The following is a 14,545-nucleotide window of genomic DNA, read 5'->3' on the forward strand; positions in this document are numbered from 1 at the left end:
CGAAGCTCCTGTTCTTCCTTCTATGTCTCTGATGGGGTAGGAGGCATCAGAGGTGGGGACTAAAGTTAGTGTCACAGAATGCTGAGTTTGGAGATGCATAAAGTCAGAAGAGGGTGAAGAACAATCAGTTTGGTTCTGGTGAAGAAAATGGAATTCCTAGGTAATCACTGAGCTTAGGTAGGCAAATGTGAGACACTGGTACATTATTACAACAGAGATGTTTATGTTAGCACTGTTCCTCTTACTGCAACATGGTATGTTGTACCACCAAAACTGGAGAACTGGATATTTTTGTTTAAAACATGCAAACAACTTTATTCAACATCTGTTAAAGACGTTTTTCCTCATTTGTATTATCCATAGAGGTATCATTTACTATTTCTGATGTGAAAGGAGAAAACATGAGCTCTCTCTCTTATAACTGCATATCCAAGTACATAGTCATATATTTAGTATGCTAAATGTATATGTGATCATTTTATGAATAATAATTGAAGCTGGAAGTTTTGTTTTTTAACAAGACAAAGATCCAGAAACCAATATGATTGAAGGTGAAGTGCCAATTTATAGACTAATATTTTCATTGCCATCAGGAAAAGTAAATATTAACATAACATGATAAATAATCATGCATAGATAGAAATGATACATTCTTTGGCTTTTAGGTAAAACCCAAAACTAATCACCTGTACTGGGTTTCCAGGGATATGATTCAATAGAAAGTTATTCATTTTGTAAGCTCCAAACATTTTTTATCTTTAGAGAAGTCACATTAAAATACAGCAGTAACTCTTTTAGTATGTTGTCTAACATTCTGTTTGTAGGACATTTCATTTATTATTTTGTACAATTTAGAACCTTAAGCAGTAGGAATATAAAATGGTACAGCCAATGTAATATGGTGATCCACTGTTGAAACCTTTTGGCAGTTACTCAAAAAATTAGAGTTCTCATTTGACCCACGAATTTCACTCCTAGGTATTTACTCAAGAGAACTGAAAGTGTATGTCCACACAAAAACTTGTGTGCAAATGTTCATACCAGCATTATTTCATAATAGCCAAAAGGTAGAAATAACCCAATGTTCATTAACTAATGGATAAACAAAATGTGGTACATCCATACAATGGATTTAGCCATAGAAAAGAACAAAGTACTGATACATGCTGTAATATGGATGAGTCATAGGAACATTATGCTAAGTCAAAGAAGCCAGACACAAAGGCCACATATTGTATCTGTGGTCCCCAACTCCTGGGCTGCAGATTGGTACTGGTCTGTGGCCTGTTAGGAATTGGGCCGCACAGCAAGAGGTGAGCGGTGGGTTAACGAGTGAAGCTTCGTTTGTATTTACAGCCACTCCCCATCACTCGTATCACTGCATAAGCTCCACCTCCAGTCAGATCAGCAGCAGCATTAGATTCTCATGGGAGTGTGAACTCTACTGTAAACTGCCCGTGCAAGAGATCTAGGTTGCGCACTCCTTATGAGTATCTAATTCCTGATGATCTGATGTGAAGCTGAGACAGTGATGGTAGTGCTACGGAGCAGCTGCAAACACATTATCATTAGCAGAGAGGTCTGCCTGCACAACAAATGTAACGTGCTTGAATTATCCTGAAACCATCCCTCCCCAGCCTCCATCTGTGGAAAAATTGTCTTCCATGAAGGTCTTCCATGGAAAGTCCTTCCATGCTGCTGCCGTGTACAGAGGATACTCGGGCTATATACCTCAGGCTTTCCCTGCTGCCACTATTCAGGTCCCCATCCCCAGTGTCTACCAGATATACTCAATGTGGTGACAAGAGCAAAGACAAACCGCAGAAACACCACTGAAGGAGCGCTTTACTATTTATGAAGAAAGAACATGTGGAGTTAGCACATATATGCAACCTGAAAGTGAAGAATGCTGTGAAAGACCTTCCATATCTTCTATGTGGTCCCTGATACCAAAAAAGTTGGGGACCATGGAGTATTACTCAGCCACAAAAAACAACGGTGAACTAACACCTCTTGTATTATCCTGGATGGAGCTAGAGCCCATTCTCCTAAGTGAAGTATTACAAGAATGGAAAAACCAGCGCAACATATACTCACCATAAAATTGGTACTAATTGATCAATACTTAAGTGCACATATGGAAGTAACATTCATTTGGTGTGGGGCAGGTGGGAGAGGGGAGGAGGGGATGGGTATTCACACCTACTGTGTGCAGTGCTGTCCGGGGGATGGGCATGCTTGTAGCTCTGACTCCGGTGGTGTAAAGGCAATATATGTAACCTAAACATTTGCACCCCCACAATATTCTGAAATAAAAAAATGATATTAGAACAACAACAAGAAAAGGTTGGGGACTGCTGTATATGATTCCATTTATATTAAATGTCCAGAATAGGGAAATCCACAGAGACAGAAAGCAGATTAGTGGTTTACAAGGGATAGGGGAGGGGGAAAGAGGAGTAACTACTTAAAGGAGTAATTACTAAAAGGGTTTCTTTTTGGGGTGATGAAAATGTTCTGGAATTAGATAATGGTGATAGTTGCACAACCTTGTGAATATTCTAAATATATTAAATACCACTGAATTGTATACTTTAAAAGGGTGAATTTTGTAGCATGTGAATCTCAAAAACACACACACACCCCCCCCCCCCCCCAAAAATCTGGGTATCCTTCCCTCCCAAATATATACAAAACAGTGAAACTTCTCATTTCCCCAAATTTGAATGCAAATAACAGCTGGATTACTGGGGAGTTGGAGAAGTGGGCAAGGAGAAACAAATGATACAAATAATTAAGGTAATTAAAAATGATGGTAGCCAATAGCTACTGAGGATTTATTGTATAAGTATTGTGTGAAACACTTTGGCATTAGTGACAGATCAGTATGGAAGGCAGAATAATGACCAATTCCCTTCTAATCTGTGGAACCTGTGAATATGTTAGGTTATATGATAAAGAGGAATTAAGGTTGCTAATCAACCGACCTTAAAATCGAAAATTCTCCTGGGTTGTTCAGGTGAATCCAATATAATTCAAGGGTCCTGAAAGTGGAAGAGAAAAGCAGATGTGGGAGAACCACAAAGATGGCAGCAGGAGAAGGACACTGTCTGATGTTGCTGGAGAAAGGGAGCAATGGGCCAAAGAAAGCAGGTAATCTCTAGAAGCTGCACAGGGCAAGGGAACAGATTCTTCCTTAGAGCCTCCAGGAAGGAACATAGCCCTGATGACACCTTGATTTTAGCTCACTGAGGCCCAATTTAGACATCTGACCTCCAGAATTGTCAAATAATACATTTTCATTGTTTAAGCCACTAAATTGTAGGAATTTGTTACAGCAGTAATAATAGGAAACTAATACAGTCAGTAAAGGTCAGGTCTCCTGACATGAAGCTCTGGTCCAAACTAAAGAAAATTAAGAGGAGGGACAAACGAGGAGACACAGAGGCACTGGGTGAAGAAAATAATCCATTCCAAACCAAGTAACAGTGGGTGATCTCAGAAGAGACTTTTGGAGGCCAAGGCCCACATCATCTGCTGTTTCCCAACGCTTCATTATGATAGAATCTCTAAAGTTTTATTAGAATACGACTTGAGAAATTGGCTTAGCTGGTCCCTTCATCTTAGTTCAGAATTTGGTTTTCATTTCAGTTTCCTTCTAAACTGCCTAGGAGTTCTAGCTACCTTTGAAATGACCTGTGGCTTCAGGCAGGGCAGCATATTTTAGAATCTGTCAGGAAGTGTCATCAACTCTTGCTTCTGTAGGGAAATAATAGCTGCAAGTGCTGAGGGGAGAGCAGATGCATTAAGAGCATTGAACTTGCCTCATTTTGTGGTCCCAGGGGAAGTCAGTGCTTCAAATAGTGCACTCAATAAATGTGTTTCTTAATTAATATTTTCTAAGAACTTGCTTTGTAATAGGAATTGCTTTAGGCCTTTTCATATATATTTATCTTATTTAAACCACATAACTTTTAAAAGTAGGTATCTCCATTTAATAGATGAGAAAACTGAGGCTCTCTATAATTCCTCTCCCTGGGGAACCAGAATGTTTACTTTAGTACCCAAAAGAAAAATACACTGTCCATTGCAGATTATTGCTACTCTTTTTCTAAGAAACACACCCTAAAAGTCTCATCCATGAAGCATCGCATTTCCTGGTGTGTTCTGGACTCACTACCCTCAAAACCAGGTAAGTTATTAAAACTGGATCTGGACTTAATAGGCTGCTTTCTGCCTACAGGGCCAGCTAATTAGGCTTAATCATCTCATTATAGATTTTAAGTATTTCCAGCTGCTTCTTTACCCCTTACTGTCCACTTCCGCATCCTACCCTCTCAATGTCTATTTTCCAGATAGTCTTTGCTGAGTCATGGACACAGGTGATATATTGATGTTTCTATCAGAACATTAGCTATTTCTGATCAAGCCGTTCACTTGCTAAATCTTCCTGGGATATCTACTTCTGTGTTCCTTTTTCCATAGGAAGAAATATGTTTTGGACAATTATTGGACATAAGAACAAATTTTTAAAATTACATTTGACTTTCACTGACCATCTAACTGTAATATACCTATATAGGGCAACTAATAAACATTAATCTATGTGTTTATTTCATAGAAGTTTACAAAGTAATCCTTTCTCCTTTCCTTTTACTGCTCCCAAGCCCCAAATCAATCATTTGGTCCAAACAGATCAAAGAATAAAAAGTTACATTTCTTAATTGATTGAGAAGGTGAAAAGTGAAGCAATAGTTTAGTAAAAGTGGATGAAAATATGTGGTCAGAGGGCTATCACTTATATGACTGAATCTCTCTGAACCTTAGTTTTCTAATATTAGGCCATTAAACATGCAATGTCCGATTTCAAATCAAAAGTGTACTTTATTCTATCTCAAACAAGAAGCAGAACAATTAATCCAAGTATGCGCCTAAACTATCGACAGTTTTGCCGTCTTAATGGTAGCTTATTTAGGCCAGTAGCAAAGAAGCCTGGAGAGCAAGTGGCAATGAAATTGTGAAAGGTGTTCTCCACAGATTGTTGAGAAGTGAATATTTTTCCTTGCAAGAAGTCGTCCAAAGCCTGGAAGAAGTGGTAGTCAGTTGGTGCAAAGTCTGGTGAATATGGTGGATGACAGAGAGTTTCCAAGTCCAGCTTCTGTAGTTCGAACAGCATTGTTTGTGCCACATGTGGTTGAGCAGTTGTCTTGCAAGAAGATTGGCCTGTCTATTGACCAGTCTCTGCTGCTTAATAGCTAGCATCCTCATCATTTCATCCAATTGAGTTTAGTATACATCTGCTGTAATGAACTGATCAGGTTTCATGAAACTGTAGTAGATAATACCAACCTGGACCACCAGACAACATTAACTTTTTTTGATGAATATTCTGTTTTGGACTGTGTTTTGGCACTTCATCTTTATCCAACCATTGTGCTGAACACTTGCAATTGACAAAAAAGAATCCATTTTTCATCACATGTAACAATATGGTGTAGAAATGGTCCTCCTGTATGTTTTGACAGCAAAGAAAGGCAAGCTTCGAGATGATTTCTCTGCTGATGCTCATTTAATTCATGCAGAACCCATCTATCCAGCTTCTTTACCTTGCTGATTTGTTTCAAATGGTCCAATATTGTTGGAATAGTAACGTCAAACCTTGCTGCTAATTCATGCATAGTTTGAGGTGGAATCTCTTCCACTACAGCTTTCAGCTGATCACCATCCACTTTTGTCACAGGTTGCTCACGTGGCTCACTGTCAAGATTAAAATCACCAGAACAGAACTTCTTAAACCATTCATGTACTGTGTGTTCATTATCCACATCCTTCCCAAACACTTCGCTGGTTATTTAGAGCTGTCTGTGCTGCATTGGGTCCATGACTGAACATGAATTTTTGATTTATCCATGATTTTACAAAAATTGTTCTAAAAAAATTTGAAGCATAATGACAAGCCAAAACATTTATTGGAAAGACTTAGAATGTACCTTCACAATAAAAATAAAACAAGATGTGTCAAAATGAAATGTCAGAGAAAACTTAGTACTCAAGGAAATCGGACATTTCATACTTAATAATCTATAAACAATGGAATAATACCTACTTCATGTGGACTGTTGTATAGCTCAAATAGGAAAATGTTTGTGAAAGTAGTTTGCAAACTAAAAATTTCTAAACAAATATTAGCTATTATTAATAAAGAAAATTTCCTTCCTCTGTGTATTTTTACTTCTATCTTTACTAGCCATTTCTTTAAAAGAGTCTTCGTTTTATTCATCGTTTGTAATTTAAAATTTCTCAAATTTAAGCTAGTGATATCTTCTGGTGCCAATTACCTGTTATAAGCCACAAAAGTATATGGATATTGTGCTTTCTGTACCCCTAAAGACAGAACCATCTCTTACCATCCATAAACACCATTTTAATATTATTATAGTATCTCCCTGGTTATTAAAATATGACTGCTTCTTAAGAGTTTAAAATACCTAAGGAATGTACTGCTCACTCAAATCCTATCCATGCACTTTTCATCTAAGTAGTTCAATATAAGATGCAATCATGAAATGTCCAAGGAAAAAACAACTGTTGGTAACACCAAGTAATTCCAAATTTGTGGCTGGTGAAAACTTAGTTTGCAATTAAAATTTTTTGGTTCTTCACAAAATGAAAAGCTTTGTTACAGTTCTTTCCCACACTTCCTCTCTTCAATATTTGTCAACTGAATTCACCTCTATTCAAATTAAACAAAATAGAAAGTTTTTATTTATTCAAGTATTTTATATTGAACAGCTCCCTGGAGGTTCTCCATTTACTGGCTCGGGTAATACTATCTTTCCTTTAGTTTATTAGATCAACAAAGTTAATTTTAAATAACCTAGGGAACTAGTGATTCTTGGAAGGGCTAACATGCCTGCACATATGGTCATTGACCATTTTTTTCTGCATGTGTGCTATCTTGTGAAGGGATTTTTTGCATTCATTTTGATAATTTCTTAGAATACAAAAAATACAGTGCCAACAATTCTTACATGTTTTGAAACATCATCATTCTAACGATAAAATGCTTTCAATTCTGTTCTTTACATAAATGAACATTTTGTCTAGCTTAGCTAAAGTAATTTGATAAAATGGTACAACTGTTTATTGCCAAGCCCCCCATCCCCCCATTTTCATCTGAAATACAACCTGGGGCACATACCATCTAATTAAATTCATACAAAGTGCAAATTATTGAATAGAAACCAAAATGCATTTCAAAGTAAATACCAATTAATGTGACACCCAATTTCTTTCCCCTTTTCTAATCACTCCAATGTGTATGGCTTACACACAAAACACAGTCAATTTATTTTGTAGGATTCAATTAGAATATGCATTGTATTTCAATCCAAGAATCACATCCAATGCTTTTGCAAGCAAGTAGCTTAGGTGTTTTTACTTGATTCTTATACTCACACCCACCCCCTGAAATCAGTGCTATAAAAAGTTTGTCAAGTTTTTTTTGTTTGAGAAGGATTCTCATTATGTAATATTTTTATTTCCTTCATTCAATACAGGATTCTGTGCTGCTCTTGATAAGAATACTATCTTTTTCTTCCTTCTTTCCATGACAGTGAACATACAATAGAAAACTATCAAGCCATATGTACAGAAATTCTGACAGTAACATTCCAGTCAACCAAGTCTGTGAGACAAGTCTTCAAATAAAAACTGTGTTCAACAACGCTCAACAAATCATTGTCTATAAAGTAGTAACACTTTGAACAGAGAGCAAAAAGTGACTAATCGGGCACAAGGGTGGCCACTTGTGAAAGTAATCAGCCACTTGATTGATTTTTGTCTTGGAGAGGCCAATGAGCAAAGCAACTTCCAGAAAGAACCTGGCAGTAAGAGATGATTGGCAGAAGAGCCAGGATGATGGCATCTTGGTTACTGTATCCTTGTTTGTCATTCATTCAATAAGCATTTACTGAGCACCTACAATGTAGAGATGCCGGAGCTAGAAAAATATGAAAAAGACCAAGTCCATACTCTGAAGGAGCTCAACATATTTTGAGAAGAGCAACTTTGGTTCTTAACAAGGGAAGGAAGCTCTTATAATTTGTACCAGAAATCATTACTTGATGCTTGTAATATACATTCAATTATTTAAAAAGTGAAAACCATTGATAAGTAAGGAAGGAGTTTCTTTTCAAACATGTAAAAGTGCCATAAGTATAGCTGCTATCGTTTTTAATTTTATCTATATCCAGACTCAACTGACATACACTGAGCACCTACTGTGCACCAGGCACTTCCACCATAGCCTCTCTCTTTCTCTGACCCTCAAGGTGTCTAAAAAGTGCTTGTAACACATACTTAATTTTTTAAAAAACCTTGAGCTAAAAACCACCAATTTAAATTAATATTTTAAATTGTTATGGCTTAAATATTTCAAAGAAATCTAATCCTGGGAAACCTAATAAAATCCTATTATTCAAATCATATATGTTTACTTCAGTTTCTCATGCCTCACAGTTTACATTAAACAATACAAAATAAAAGCAAATTTGCTTTCAAAAAGTGTGCAATGCAGGGTCTTTCTGGGTATCATCATGAATATCAATTATCAATGCAGTTATAAGTGGTACTGTGATTACAGAGTCTGAGCTGTGTTCAGGCTCTGACAGTGCTCTCCTATTGTTTAAGCTAACACAGATATAAGGGGTGGGTGTGGGGGAGGTGGATGGTTCCCTTGTCTGTGATGACCATATGAGGAAGGAAATCTTAACCCATTTCCAGGTTCTAAAAATGTGACTGACATGAACTTATTTCTAAAAAATCTCCCACAGAAATTTCTCTTTAATTTTACTCTCCCCACTTCTTTCACTTGGTGTGACAGGGTTATTAAAAGAGCATGGTTGAGGCCTGGGAAATAAACAAGTCTAGACAAGGGTTTCAAGGTCTTCTTTAATGCCTGGACAACTGGGAAAACAAGAAGGCAAGCTCCTTGAGGCCAGGGTCCAGTATGCCTGATTCATTTTTGTCTTGCCCTCAGAGTTCAGCATACCACGCTCTCTAAGTGATTGTTGAGGACAATGACAGAGTCTGAGGCTGTTCCTCTTCTCTCCAAGGCAGCAGCCAAGAGATAAAACAGGCCAGTGTGCAGTATGAAAAGCTGTCACTCAGATCTCCCACTTGCCTAAGGTAGCAGATGATTGGGTTTTGCTTGCCTGGTTTACACTCTTCAAATATTTATAGACAGTTCTCTTTGCCTGCAGCCCTAGTTGTCACTTAGCCAAGTTATACATACATAGTTCTTTTAATCTTTTCTTAGAAATCAATCGCACAAAGCTCCTTAATCATTTTAGTTACATTCCTCTCAACTTTTGGCAGTTTGTCTTTCTGGTGATTTATTCTGTTGAAAAGCATGAAAATAACATGGGTGTGGAATATGGAGGGGTTTAGTCACCTTTCATTTTAAGGTTCAATGTCTTTTATGTGTAAAATAAGATTATTTATCCTCTTTCCTTTTGTATGACCATGTTCTTAAAAATCTGCATTTAAGTTGATGGATCAATTAATATATTGCCAAGAGAAAGGAAGAAAAACTATTATCAGTATTATATTCTCTAAGGATGATACTGTCATACAGTATCTAACTGGTCTAACTTGTGGCATCTGAATATGGGAAATGGGAATCCAGAGGAACACAGTCTCCACAGAGAGGCTTAAGAGCCCATCCTAAGGTACCATCTATCTATGGATACGTCTAGCTAACTTTAGTTTTAAAATTAAAAAAATTTGAAAAATGTTAATTTTTACAATTATAGAAGTAATATATTAAAGAAAATTTCTAATAATTGGACACAGGGAAAATTTATCCATAGTCTACTACCCAAAGTCAACAATTAGCATTTTTTAATTATTTTTTCAACTGACAGATAAAATTGTATGTATTTATTATGTACAACATGATGTTTTGAAGTATAGACACAGGCATAACTTGTTTTATTGGGCTTCACAGATACTATGCTTTTTTTACAAATTGAAGGTTTGTGGCAACCCTGCATCGTGCAATTCTGTTGGCACCATTTATCCAACAGCATATGCTCACTTCGTGTTTCTTTGGCATGTTGGTAATTCTTGCCATATTTCCAACTCTTTCATTATTGTTATATCTGTTATCATGATGTATGATCAGTGACCTCTGATGTAACTACTGTGATTGATCTGGGGCACCATAAACCACACCCTGATAGGACGGCAAACAAGTTGTGTACGTTCTTGCTGCTCCACGGACCAGTCTTTTGCCCATCTCTTTCCTTCTCCTTGGGCCTCCCTATTTCCTGAGACAAAAATATTGAAATTAGGCCAGTTGCTACGCCTACAGTAGCCTCTAAGTGTTTAAGTGAAAAGAAGATTCTTGTGTCTCTCACCTTAGATCAAAAACTAGAAATTAAGTTTGGAGAGGATGGGATGTTGAAAGCTGAGACAGGTTGACAGTCAGACCTCCTTCTTGTGCCAAATAGTTAGGCAAGTTGTGAATGAAAAGAAAAAATTCTTGAAGGAAATTAAAGTGCTACTCCTGCAAACACACGAATGATAAAAAAGTAAAACTGCTTTATTGCTGATATGGAGAAAGTTTTGGTGGTCTGGATAGAAGACTAAACCAGCCACAACATTCCCTTAAGCCAAAGCCTAATCCAGACTAAGGTCCTAACTCTCTTCAATTCTGTGAAGGCTAAGAGAGGTGAGGAAGCTGCAGAAGGAAAGTTGGAAACTAGCAGAGCTTGGGTCATGAGGTTTAAGGAAAGAAGCCGTCTCCGTAACATAAAAGTGCAAGGTGAAGCAGTTAGTGCTGATGGACAAGTTGCAGCAAGTTATCGAAAAGATCTAGCTAAGATAAATGATGATAGTGGCTACACTAAACAACAGATTTTCAATGTAGACAAAATAGCCTTCTATCGGAAGAAGATGCCATCTAGGACTTTCATAACCAGAGACGAGAAGTCAAGGCCTAACTTCAAAGGATACGCTGAGTCTTTTGTTAGGGCCGAATGCAGCTGGTGACTTTAAGTTGAAACCAGTGCTCATTTACCAGTCTGAAAATCTGGGGGTCCTTAAGAATTATGCTAAATCTACTCTGCCTGTGCTCTATAAGTGGAATAACAAAACCTGGATGACAGCACATCTGTTTACAGCATGGTGTACTGAATATTTCAAGCCCACTGTTGAGACCTGCTGCTCAGAAAAAAAGATTCCTTTTAAAAAGATTACTGCTCATTGACAATGCACCTGGTCACTCAAGAGCTTTGATGGAGATGTATAAAGAGATGAATGTTGTTTTCATTCCTGCTAATGCAACATCCATTCTTCAGCCCACTGGTCAAGGAGTACTTTCAACTTTCAAGTCTTTCTTACTATTGAAGCGGTACATTTCGTAAGGCTATAGGTGCCATAAATAGTGATTCCTCTGATGTCCCTAGGCAAAGTAAATGGTAAATCTTTTGGAAAGGATTCACCATCCTAGATGCCATTAAGAACATTCATGATTTGTGGAAAGAGGTCAAAAAGTCAACACTGACATAAGTTTAGAAGAAGCTGATTCCACCCCTCATGGATGACTTTGAGGGGTTCAAGACTTGAGTGGAGGAAGTAACTGCAAATGTGGTAGAAATAGCAAGAGATCAAGAATTAGAAGTACAGCCTGAAGATGTGAGTGAATTGATGCAATCTGATGATAAAACTTAAATGGTGATAATTGCTTCTTATGGATGAGCAAAGAAAAGTGGCTTCTCGAGGTGGAATCTACTCATGGTGAAGATGCTCCGAACACTGTTGAAATGACAACAAAGGATGCTGAATATTCCATAAACTTAGTTGATAAAGCAGCAGCAGGAATTGAGAAGATTGACTCCAATTTTGAAAGATGTCCTACTGCGAGTAAAATGCTATCAAACAGCATTGCATGCTACAGAAAAATATTTTGTGAAAGAAAGAGTCAATTTTTGTGGCAAACTTCACGGTTGCCCTATTTTAAGAAATTGCCATAGCCAACCCAAACTTTAGCAACCACCACCCCTGTTCAGTCAGCTGCCATCACTGAGGCCAGACCCTGCACCAGCAAAAACATTATGACTCACTTAAAAGGCTCAGAGAATTCTTAGCATTTTTTTGACAATAAAGTATTTCTTAATTAAGGTATTTTTAATTAAAGTACATTTTTTCAGACATAATGCTATTGCATACTTAACGGACTACAGTATAGTGTAAACATAACTTATATATGCACTGGTAAATAAAAATTTATGTGACTCACTTTTTGGGTTGTTCACTTTATTGCAGTGGTCTGGAACCGAACCCGCAATATCTCCAAGGTGTGCCTATACCTTGTGGAATGACTGTATCTAGCTATTTAGGTGATTATGAAATGTCCGATTTCACATCAAAAGTGTATTTTATTATATGTCAAACAGTACAGTTAATCAAAGTATGCACCTTAACTACCAACAGAATTTTGCCATCTTAACGGTAGTTGTTTAAAAGAAGCCTGGAGAGCAAGTGGCGATGAAACTGTGAAAGGCATTTTCCACAGCTTGTTGAGAAGTGAATATTTTTCCTGACAAGAAGTGGTCCAAAGCCTGGAGGAAGTGGTAGTCAGTTAGTGCAAGGTCTGGTGAATACGGTGGAAGACAGAGTTTCCAAGTCCAGCTTCTGTAGTTTAAACAGTGGTGTTTGTGCCACCTGTGGTCGAGCAGTTGTCCTGCAAGAAGATTGGCCTGTCTCTATTGACCAACCTTGGCTGCTTAATAGCTAGCATCCTCATCATTTCATCCATCTGATTGCAGTAGACATCCGCTGTAATTTACTAACCAGGTTTCATGAAGCTGTAGCGAATAATATCAGCCTGGACCACCAGACACCATTAACTTTTTTTGATGAATATTCTATTTTGGACTGTGTTTTGGCACTTCATCTTTATCTAACCATTGTGCTGAACGCTTGTGACTGACAAAAACAATCAATTTTTCATCACACATAACAATATGGAGTAGAAATGGTCCTCCTGTATGTTGTGACAGCAAAGAAAGGCAAGTTTCGAGATGATTTCTCTGCTGATGCTCAGTTAATTCATGCGGAACTCATCTATCCAGCTTCTTTACCTTGCTGACTTGTTTCAAATGGTCCAATATTGTTGGAATAGTAACATCAAATCTTGCTGCTAATTCACTCATAGGTTGAGGTGGATTCTCTTCCACTACAGCTTTCAGCTAATCATTATCCACCTTGGTCTCAGTTGCCCATGTGGCTCATTTTCAAGATAAAGTCACCAGCACGGAACTTCTTAAACCATCCATGTACTGTACGTTCATTAGCCACATCCTTCCCAAACACTTCCGTGATGTATAGAGCTGTTTGTGCTGCATTAGTTCCATGACAGAACTCATATTAAAAAACAACATGAATTTTTGACTCATTCATGGTTTCACAAAAATTGCTCTAAAAAAATTTGAAAGATAATCACAAGCCCGTGTGTTTAAAAGACTGAGGGTGTACCTTCACAATAAACATAAAACAAGAAGTGTCAAAGTGAAATGTCAGAGATATCAACTGTCAAACTTAGTACTTAAGGAAATTGGACATTTCATATTTAATAATCTAATAATTAACATTATGTATTACCTCATACAGTTATCATTTTTCTGGTAGGAACACTTAACATCCACTCTCTTATCATTTTTCAAGAGTATGATATATTGTTCTTAACTACAGTCACCATCTACCTACAACATATCTCTTGAACTTATCCTTCCTTTTTACCTGAAACTTTGTATCCCTTTACCAGCATCACCCTAAACTCCCCAGCCTTTGCTAAACACCATTCTACTCTCTAGCTCTATGAAGTCAACTTTTTTAGATTCCTCATATGAGTGAGATAATGTAGTATTTGTCCTTCTGTGTCTGGCTTACTTCACTTAACAAAAATCCTCCAGGTTCATCCATATTGTCACAAATGGCAATTTCCTTCTTTTTAATGGCTGAATAGTATTCCATTTTGTGTGTGTGTATGTGTGTGTGTATATATATATGTGTGTGTATATATACACACACACAAATGCTATATAAATATATGGCATTTTCTTTATCTATTCATCTGTTGATGGACACTTAGGTTGATTTTATATCTTGGCTATTGTGAATAATGATGCAGTAAACACGAAAGTGCAGATATCTATTTGATAAACTGATTTTATTTCCTTTGCATATATACCCAGTAGTGGGATTTCTGGTCATTTTAATTTTTTGAGGAACCTCTATACTGTTTTCCATAATGGCTATACTAACTGCTTAGCATTTTTGAAGAATTTCATTTAAGGCTTTTTTTCTGAAGTACTGTTTTCCCCCTAAATTGAACATGATCATACCATATGCACAGTTTAACATCTTCCCTTTTCACTTAATACCATGACACAAAATTTCATGTATTGCATTGTCTTGAAATCATCATCAAGTAAATGGATGTGCCCTAATTTTACAATTCCTTATTCCTATACATTTA

At 37.1% G+C, this 14,545-nt stretch overlaps 1 protein-coding gene across 1 annotated transcript in view; it reads right to left on the bottom strand.

Moving 5' to 3' along the window:
• Nucleotides 1-14,545, bottom strand: part of RANBP17 (RAN binding protein 17) — a 349,817-nt gene that overhangs the window by 87,556 nt on the left and 247,716 nt on the right. The window lies entirely within an intron of this gene.

This window comes from Eulemur rufifrons, chromosome 10 (genome assembly GCF_041146395.1).
Source record: "Eulemur rufifrons isolate Redbay chromosome 10, OSU_ERuf_1, whole genome shotgun sequence".
NCBI classification, from domain to species: domain Eukaryota; kingdom Metazoa; phylum Chordata; class Mammalia; order Primates; family Lemuridae; genus Eulemur; species Eulemur rufifrons.